The sequence below is a fragment of the Petaurus breviceps genome, unplaced genomic scaffold (genome assembly GCF_028583685.1).
Source record: "Petaurus breviceps papuanus isolate PSGF00001 unplaced genomic scaffold, PetGlider_PUasm1.0 90574, whole genome shotgun sequence".
Taxonomy (NCBI): Eukaryota; Metazoa; Chordata; class Mammalia; order Diprotodontia; family Petauridae; genus Petaurus; species Petaurus breviceps.
Window position 1 is genome coordinate 4,420,491 of NW_027187277.1, and position 9,347 is coordinate 4,429,837.

The 9,347-nt window shown below is 41.7% G+C and overlaps 1 pseudogene; it reads right to left on the bottom strand.

Annotated features, from left to right (window-relative positions):
- Nucleotides 1–239: 239 nt before the first annotated feature.
- On the bottom strand, nucleotides 240–1,980 carry LOC138142411 (spermatid perinuclear RNA-binding protein pseudogene; annotated as a pseudogene).
- Between the last annotated feature and the right edge of the window lie 7,367 nt (nucleotides 1,981–9,347).

The window sequence follows — 9,347 nt, forward strand, 5'->3', positions numbered from 1 at the left end:
AATAGTTGATCAAGTTTTTGGGTTGTTTTTGCCAACTTTTAAACTTTTGTTCTAGTTGTCCTATATAATAGGTAAAACAATAGACTAAATATTTGTTGATAAGATAGTCTTAATTGCTTAGAAATGTTTAGTTGGATAAAATGTCACCATCCCCTTTTACATTGTTGTAAAATGCAAATTAGTGGCTAGGGTTTATCTTCAGACGACTACAATGATATTCTAAATCCAAAGCTTACTGATTTTCTTTTTTTTTTTTACAACAAAAACAGTTTATTTGTGATCCTTGTTTTATACTCTATACATCCTTCACAAATTTAATTTTACATAATCTGAGACTTCATTTAAAACAAGCTTTGAGTGGCTAGTTTGTCCCCTAGAACAGAAGGGGAAAATGAGGTAACGTTTCACAGAACTAGGTTTTTTGTTGGGGGTAAGGGAATGGAAGGTTTTTGTGTATTTTTTTTTCAAGTTTTAGAGAACTAAATTTGCATTTGTTAAAATCAAAAAATAAAAAGTAGGAAAAGATGTTCTTTACAAATCATTTTTGTGCAAGTTATATGTTCAAAGGAAACCGGATAAAAAGGCTTGTTCTCTCTTCTAATATTCGGGACTGGACTGGATTGTTGCTCAATCAATAGGAATTAGCTTCAGCCATTTGCTAAAAGAATGAGTAGTGGAGAACTGGTTAGGTTGGGAATTTCATAATGGGCAGCAGAACCATTCTCTTGGGTAAACCATAGGCCGGAGCAGCTGTGCTACAGCCATAGGGTGTGCCATAACCTGGAGCTATGTAACCAGGGGCAGCTGCAGCGCCAACAAAAGCTCCTCTTGCAAGGGTTCCTCTTCCTCTCCCCTGAGCTGCCTGGACAGCTGCCGACACAGCTGTATTTACTACACCCTTAGCCTGAGGAATAATCTTTTTCTTATTTGCTGCATTGGGCCCAGAAAATAGCTTCTCCAAGGCAGCTAATGCTGCACTGGCTTTTGCTACCTTCTTATTTGGACCTGCACCATGGAATTTCTGTCCATCTACTTCTGCCTCCATAACAAATTGCTTATCATGGCTTCCACCTGTTTCAGAGATGAGTTCATATTTAAGACCTCTTCTTTTTTCCATTGATCTCCATGACAGGGTTCTTACCACTTGCTGTAAGTATAGGGCCCTGAGTTCTTACCTCTAAGGTACTGGAGGTTTCAGTTGTAGAATTTCCAGTATTGTTGCTTGAGTTTGAAGACACCATTTCATTTTTGCCTTCATTATCTGACTTTTCATCAGAGCTCATACATTCAATATCTGCATCAGAGCCTGTTGGATAGCATGGGGGAAGCTAGGTGGAGCAGTGAAATAGAGCACTGGCCCTGGAGTAAGGAGGACCTGAGTTCAAATCCAACTTCAGGCACTTAACATTTACTAGCTGTGTGACCTTGGGCAAGTCACTTAACTCCTCTAAGTGACTTGCCCTTCCCCCCTCCAAAAAAGAAAAACAAAACATAGTTGTATGCATGTTGTATCAGAAAGTGAGTTCTTTGAGGGCAGAAACAAGAAAGGGAAAACATTCTATAAAATATGACCATACACTGTAGAGAAAGGGAGGAGGAATAGAAGGGAAAGGCACCTATCTGAAATAACCCTTGTCAGAACAACTTCCTTGAGTGTCTTTTTCAAATGTCCTTAATGATCTCCCAAGCTCCAGGAGTAGATTTCTCAACTTTTTTTTTAAGCAATAGGGAATTTCTCCTCTACTCTGATAACTACCTTCAGAAAAGAGGGTGCCTACTTACATGCAAGGAACTATGCTAAATAATGCTTCAGTTCCTGCACTGTTTTTCCTAACTCTGGAGAAGCAATATAGAGGCATGAAGAGAGTCCTGCAGACCTGGGTTCAAATCCTACTTCTGACAGCAGCTGTGTGTAAGCTAGTCAACCTCTCTGAACTTTGGTTTCTTCTGTAAGATGGAAACAATGCTTACACTTACCATTCGTGATTGTGGTGAAACCCTTTGTGACCTTTAATGAACTATTTAAACAGCACCTGCCATTCACCACCCCTCCCGTTATAGTCTATTCAATAGGTAGTTCAGTGCTTTTTACATACCATGCTCTTTTCTAGACTTGGAGCATAAAAAGATAAAAATGGAATGCCTACTCTTAGAAGTTTATAATCTATTGAGTTAAATAATGTGTCCATAAATAATTAAAAATACATGAAAAAGTAATCTCTGGAGAGAGGGCATGAACAAGTTGAGGGGGAGAATCAGGATAGACTTCCAGGGAAGGTGATGAAGGGAAGCTTTGAAGAAGGTTGGGGATTCTACACTGGGAGACTGATGGCCTCTGAAAAGACATGAAGAGGAGACATTGAATGTCATATATGGAGACTTGATAATAGGTCACTTGAATTATGGTGGACAGTAAATCTGCAAAGGGAGACAACCAGATTATGAAGGGTTTAAAATCTGAGCAAAGGATGCAAGAAAGAGAACCATGACCATGGTGCCATGAACTAGAGAGTGGCATCGTGAGACTGGTACTGGAGGAATCTCAATTGATGACTGTATGAAAGGTGGTTTGGAAGAGGAGATAAAGTGTAGGTTGAGAGGCTCCCAATAGTTTGTTTTTTCAGCTGTCTGTCTCTTAACATTGTAAGTTAATTCTATTAAAACAACTCCTAAGTTTGGCAGACTTGATGAATACTTTTGAGTTGGAAGCCAGTTTATGCGTGAAGTTTCAGCTTAGTACGTGCCATACACTGTTAAGCACAGAAGGGCAAACAGCAGTCTCTATCCTCAAAGAGCCCACATAGTAATGCGGGAGAAAACGTGCAAACAGCTGTAACATACAAAATACGTACAGAGAAGAGGGAAGTCATTAGTGTGCCAGGGGAAGTCTGGGAAAAGCCTGCAGGAAACGGGATTGGAACTGAGTCTTAAAGAACAGTAGGGAAACATGCAGGTGGCGGCAGAGCATTCCAGGCATGGGACGACCAGACATGGGGCATTATGCAAAGAAAAGCAAGAAAACTTGCTGGATTGTGAAATACGTGCAGGTAGATAAAATGTAGAAAGCAAAAATGGGGAAAGGAGAAAGTTGTGAAACACTAGGTGCCAGGCACGGGATTTTGTATTTGATTCTGGAGGGAATGGGGAATCTGTGAAGTTTATTGGATTGGGGGAGTGATGTGATCAGACTTGTGCTTTAGGAAAATTGTTTGGGCATTGGAGTGGGGAGGAGCCTGAGGCAGGCAGACCCCCCCCCCCCCCCAGAAGCTACTGCAGTGGTTCAGTTGAAAAGTGACATGTGGTAAAGTCATGAGGGGTGGACTTGGCAGGAAGAGACTTAATAAGCGGGCTGTGCAGCTGAACACCCCAGCATGGGCTTGAGCAAGCCACTTTCTTTCCCTTGACCTCAGTTTCCTGATCTGTAATATGAGTGGATTAGGCTAGATCCTCTCTTACAATCCCTTCCAGCTCAAAGTCTCTGATCTCTGATCCCAGTATAGCAAAAGGAGGGCTAAACTTGGAGTCAAAGGACCTGGGTATGAATGCTGTCCGTGCTATTTACTCTCAGTGACCTTAGCTTGCTCAGCTTGGTCTCCCTGGGCCTCTTTGTTCACCTGTGAAGTTGGGAGAGTGACTACATGACATGTAAGGCCCTTTCCAGCCCAAAATCTGTGATCCTGTGAAGTTTTCCCAAAGCAATCCCTTCCTAATTATAATTGCATATTCCACATACTGAAAAACTCAGCTTTGGGGTGGCTAGGTGGTGCAGTGAGTAAAAGTGCCGGCCCCGGAGTCAGGAGGACCAGAGTTCGGTTCCGGCCTCAGACACCTAACACCCACACAATAAAAACTAGCTGTGTAACCTTGGGCAAATTACTTAACCACAATTGCCCTCCAAAAAGGCAAAAAACAACAAAAACCTCAGCTTCAAGAATACAAGATAACAGGGATGTGGGTAGACTGCAGTTCGCATGGGGAACATTCTGGGAGTTTTTAGTGGGCTGCAGGTTCTCTGAGTCATCCTTTATATAAAGCAGCTCCAAAAGCTAATGTGATCCTGTGCTGCTTCATTTAGAAAATAAGTGGTTGTCCCTCTGTATGGCAGTTTGGTGGTGCAGTGGATAGAGCACTGAACTCGGAGTCAGGAAGACATCCTTCTGAGTTCAAATCTGGCATCAGACACTAGCTGTGTGAACCGGGGCAAGTCACAACCCTGTTTGCCTCAGTTCTTCCTCTGTAAAATGAACTGGAGGAGGAAATGGCAAATCACTTCTGTATGATTGCCAGGAAAACTTCAGGTGGAGTCACAGACTCAGTCAGACACCACTGAAATGACTGAACAAGTGCCCCTACTCTGTTCTGGTCTGAACTACATCTGAAGTATTGTATTCAGATCTAGACACCAGAATTCAGGAAGGTCTGTAACCTAAAAAATGTTGGCAAAGGATAGTAACTAGGATGAGGGTGGACAAAAACCTGGGCCATATGAGGATTCATTGAAAGAATTGATATCGGGGCGGCCAGATAGCACAGCGAGTAAGAGCACCGGCCCCAGTGTCGGGATGACCTGGGGATCGAATCCGGGCTCAGACACTTAGCACCCACCCAGAAACACCTGGCCGTGTAACCTTGAGCAAATTACTTAACCCCAGTTGCTTAGGGGCGGCCAGGTGGCTCAGCGAGTAAGAGCACTGGCCCCAGTGTCGGGATGACCTGGGGATCGAATCCAGGCTCAGATACTTAGCACCACACCCAGAAATAACTGACCGTGGAACCTTGAGCAAGTTACTTAACTCCAATGGCTTTAAAAAAAAAAAAGAATTGATATCATTAGCCTAGAGAAAAGAAAACCAAAAGAGCCATGAGAAAGGTTTTCAGGTGTTGAAAGGGTTGACTTGTACAAGAGGACAGAACTGGAAGCCAATAGGCAAATTTAGATTTGACATAAAGAAAAATTTCCCACTGTCAATCCAGTGGTATAATGACTTGGGTGACTGCTTGTGGAGAGTGCTACTCTGTCTGTGTGTGTAGATGACAGATTGGACTGTTGTAGGAAAGGTAAATAAATGGCTTTGTAGCCTTGGATCCACCAAAGGACTGGGTTCACATAGACCTTGGTATGATCCTGGCGGCTGATCTAAAGGCATCAATTTGTCTCTAGATTATTCTCCCAGCTCAGAAGCTCAGGGAAAATCTACATCAAGATTAGGTATGACTCTAAGTCATAAGACTTAACAGATTCACAGATACCTATGAACAAATAGAGTAACAGGCCACCCATATATCATGTTAGATTCACTAGCGCACTCCCCAGAGAATAAGCACTATGTGGAATCGCTAAACAAATCTTTCCTATTTACCTTATGCTCCAGACTGACCAATCAAGGCCCTTCTCTGCAGGAGCCTGCCTTCCTCCTCTTAGAAATATGCTAAGGAAATCTTACTCTATTGGGAGCCCAACTCTGAAACTTGGGAGCCTTTCAACTCCAGATTATCAAATAGCTCATCTCCAAGACTAGAAACATCCATTTTCAGGGATCACTAGTCTCTTGCCCCTGCTCAGAAATGACAAAGATCAGAATACAGCTGGAAATTAGAGGTCTTCCCTTGGGCAGGCACAGGCTACTTGTTATGTGTTCCTTCCCCAAACCCCTCCCCATCACAGCTCTAGTCGTACTCTGGTCTGGAATTCTAAAAGCAAGAGATAGATAGTGGGAGGAGACGAGGAGGAAAACTAAAGCTAAAATAAGTTTTAAAGTAAGGTGTCATTGCCTCCTTTCCCCCCAAAATCACTTTATATGTTGCCATGAAGTGTCTTGATTTTTAAAAATTTCTCTTCAGCACTTAAGGCTGATGAAATATTTTAGGTGCTCTTCAGTGGATGCTGTACATACAACTGCAGTTATTCAACTTTCTTTAAGTAGATTAATAACGTTCCCAAATATTTTTAAAGTCTCTTTTTTCATTATATTCATTTGTTCAGCATACATTTTATTATGTGCACAGCACTACCAATTAAGTACTACTGAGTTGAGCATTAAAAGAGTAGAAAAGCTTTTTGTTGACCAATAAACAACTTTTCTTTCTTTGGGGGCAGTAAGACATATGAACCAATGAATGACCAAAACAATGGCAAGATGCTTTGTGCTATCCTAAATTGATCAAAGATTTCTTAAGATATCAGTGTAGTTGGGAGTGTAGCTAGGTGGCGCAGTGAGTAGAATGCCAGCCCTGGAGTCAGGAGGACCTGAGTTTGGATCCAGCCTCAGACACTTAACATACACACACACAAAAAAAACTAGCTGTGTGACCTTGGGCAAGTCACTTAGCCCAATTGCCCTCCAAAAAAAAAGGCAAAAAAAAATTCAGTGTAGTTTGGAGTTAGTTCAAGAGGGTTTTTAGTAATAAACAGGCTTTTTTTTTTTTACTGAATTTTGAAAGAATTGATGGGTAAGATTTAAAGAAAAAGGAGGGCATTTCAGAGAAGACAAACAGCTTGAATAAAATGAACACGTCAGAAGCAAGAAAAATGTGAGGCAGAATGAAAAAAGTGGCCCTCTGGATCAAAAGTCATGATGCCTCAACTGGACTTTGGAACTAAGGAGGAATGTGAGTAGAGGAAGGTGGCTTTTCCAGGCATGGATACTAACATTCAGCAGGAGAACAGCTGGTTCGAATCAACTGGAATGTATGCAAAGGGGAATGCTGTAAAGGTAAGTCTGGGGATGGGAGAATGGGAGGCAAATTTTGGAGGGTCTTAAAGGCTGGTATGAATTTTATTTTGTAATCAAACAACATTTATTATCAACACCAAGTATTTGCCAGATAAGTACTGAGCTAAGTGCTAAGGACACAAAGAAAGGAAAAAGTATGTGTTTTCAAGGAATTCAGTCTGCTGGGAGAGACAACATGCCAACAACTACTTACAAATGATAAATAAATGGGAAAATAAAATTGGAAATAATAACCAGAGGGAAGGCACAAGAATTAAGGAAGATCAGGAAAAGCTTCCAGTAGAAGGCAAAAGTTTAGCTGTGATTTTAAGGAAATCAGGAAAGCCAAGAGGCAGAAATGAGAAGAGAGAGCATTGAATGCATTAGGGAAAATGCCTAGAGTTGGGAGATGGAGTATTTTGTTTGGAGAACATTGAAGAGGCCACACTAAGAGCTTTTGGTGGAGTGTAAAGCTTAGGGAAAAGGTAAGGGTGGGGAGACCATTCATGAAGGTCCTTGAACACTAAACAGGATTGTATATTTGTTCTTGGCAGTGATAAGGAGCCACTAGAGTCTGAGTGGGGGAATGCAGAGGTTGATGTGGTTAGGTGGACTTTAGGAAGATCATTTTGAGGACTGAGTAGATGTAGTGGAGTAGAGAGAGACTTAGGACAAACCAGCATAGTATTGCAACAAATGAGGGAGGAGTGGAAGTGTCAGAGGTGATAAGAGGGTATATGCAAAGATTATTAACAAAGGTAGAATTAACAGACCTTGGCACCAGATTGGATGTGGGGGTAGTGGTGAGAGAAGGTATGGAGCTGAAGATGATAACCTAGCTTGTGAGCCTGTAATGAGAATGGGAATTTGAAGATCTTCCCTGCCTCTTAATAGACCTAGGGAGGAATTTGAAGACCTCCCCTGCTTTAAAAGTAAATTCGGGCCCCCCAGTAGGCTGAATGTAATCCCATGGAGCCTGTGGTGGGAGGAGTTTGCTAAGAGAAGCAGAGCCCACAAGGAAGCTGGTAGTTAGAGCTAGCAAGATGTTGGGGGAGAGAGGATGCTCAGGCAAGGAGTCAAATAAGCTCCTGAGTAGATATTGACCTTGTATTGGTTGTGGGAAGGCTGAAAGATGCTGTGGCTCTCAGTGTTATGGCTTCTGAATATCTTTGGTACTGTGATGGAATTGGCTTACTGGTTTGGGGATTTGGTTTTCTGGTATCTAAATAAATGCTTCAGTTCTGTCCTCTACCTGGAGAATCTGGTATATTTTGTGATCAAACGTCATGCGATATTTATAGTCACGGTCTTTATCATCATCATGGGCACTGTAAATATTGCAATGGTTCTACAGAGCCTAGGTGCCTAGAAGGATGGTGGTATACTCAATAATAATACAGAAGTTAGAGGGGACAGTTTGGGGAAAAGATGGAGTTAAGTTCTGAACATGTTAAGTTTAAGATATTGATGGGACATCCAGTTCAAGATGTCCAGTAAGCAGTTGGAGATGTGAGATTGGAGGTCAGCAGAGAGGTTAGGGCTAGATAAAGAGATTTGAGAATCATCACCATAGAGATGAAAATTCAATCTATGGGAGCTAATGATATCACCAAGTGAAACAGGATAAAGGGAGAAGAGGACCTAGGACACAACCCTGTGGGGCACCCCCAGTTAGTGGGTATAATCTGGATGAAGGTACAGCAAAGGAAATGGAGTAGGTCAGGTAAATAGGAGGAGAACCAGGAAAGAGAATAATGTCCTGAAAACCTAGAGAGAAGAGAGCATCAAGGAGAAGAGGGTGGTCAACAGTGTAAAGACTATGGAGAGGTCAAGAAGGAGGAGGATTGTTTAAGGCCATTAGATTAGATAATTAAGAGAGCATTAATAACTTTTGGAGAGAGCAATTTTTCTTGAATGAGAAGGTTAGAAGCCTTAAGGGTTAGAAGGTTAAGAGAGTGAGAACAAAGTGGAAGCACCTGTTGTAGATAGCCTTCTCAAAGAGGTTAGCCTGTGAGTATGGGGGAGAGGTAAGAATGAGGTAGCAGGGAAGCAGGCAGTAGAGGGGAGATATTAAAGGCCCTTGGAAAGAACTGAGGAGTAGAAATATTGGGGGTCACAGATAGAGAACAGGTTCTGGGATTGCAAGGCAGAAGGAGAGGTGAAATGACAATAGATTGTGATCAGATGAAGAAAATTTCAGAGCTAATAATAACAGATCTCTTAGAACTAGAGGGCAAAGTGGAAATAGAAGGAATCCATCATTCACCTCTCAAAAGAAACTCCAAAATGAAAACTCCCAGGAAGATTCTAGCCTAAATTTAGAGCTTCCAGATCAAAGAAACAATACTGCAAGTATCCAAACAGAAAGAATTCAAGTACTGACTGAGGAACCACCGTCAGGACCACACATAATTTAGCATCCACCAAAGGAGCTTTAGAGTGCTTGTAGTATGATATTCCAGTAGGCAGAGGATATATAGGCTTATAACCAAGAATACTGACCAGCATAACTGAGTATATAACCTTATAGGGAAAAAAAATAAATTTTTAATGAAATAGAGGATTTCCAAGCATTTTTTTTAGGCAATTGAGGTTAAGTAACTTGCTCAAGGTTACATGGCCAGTTATTTTGTG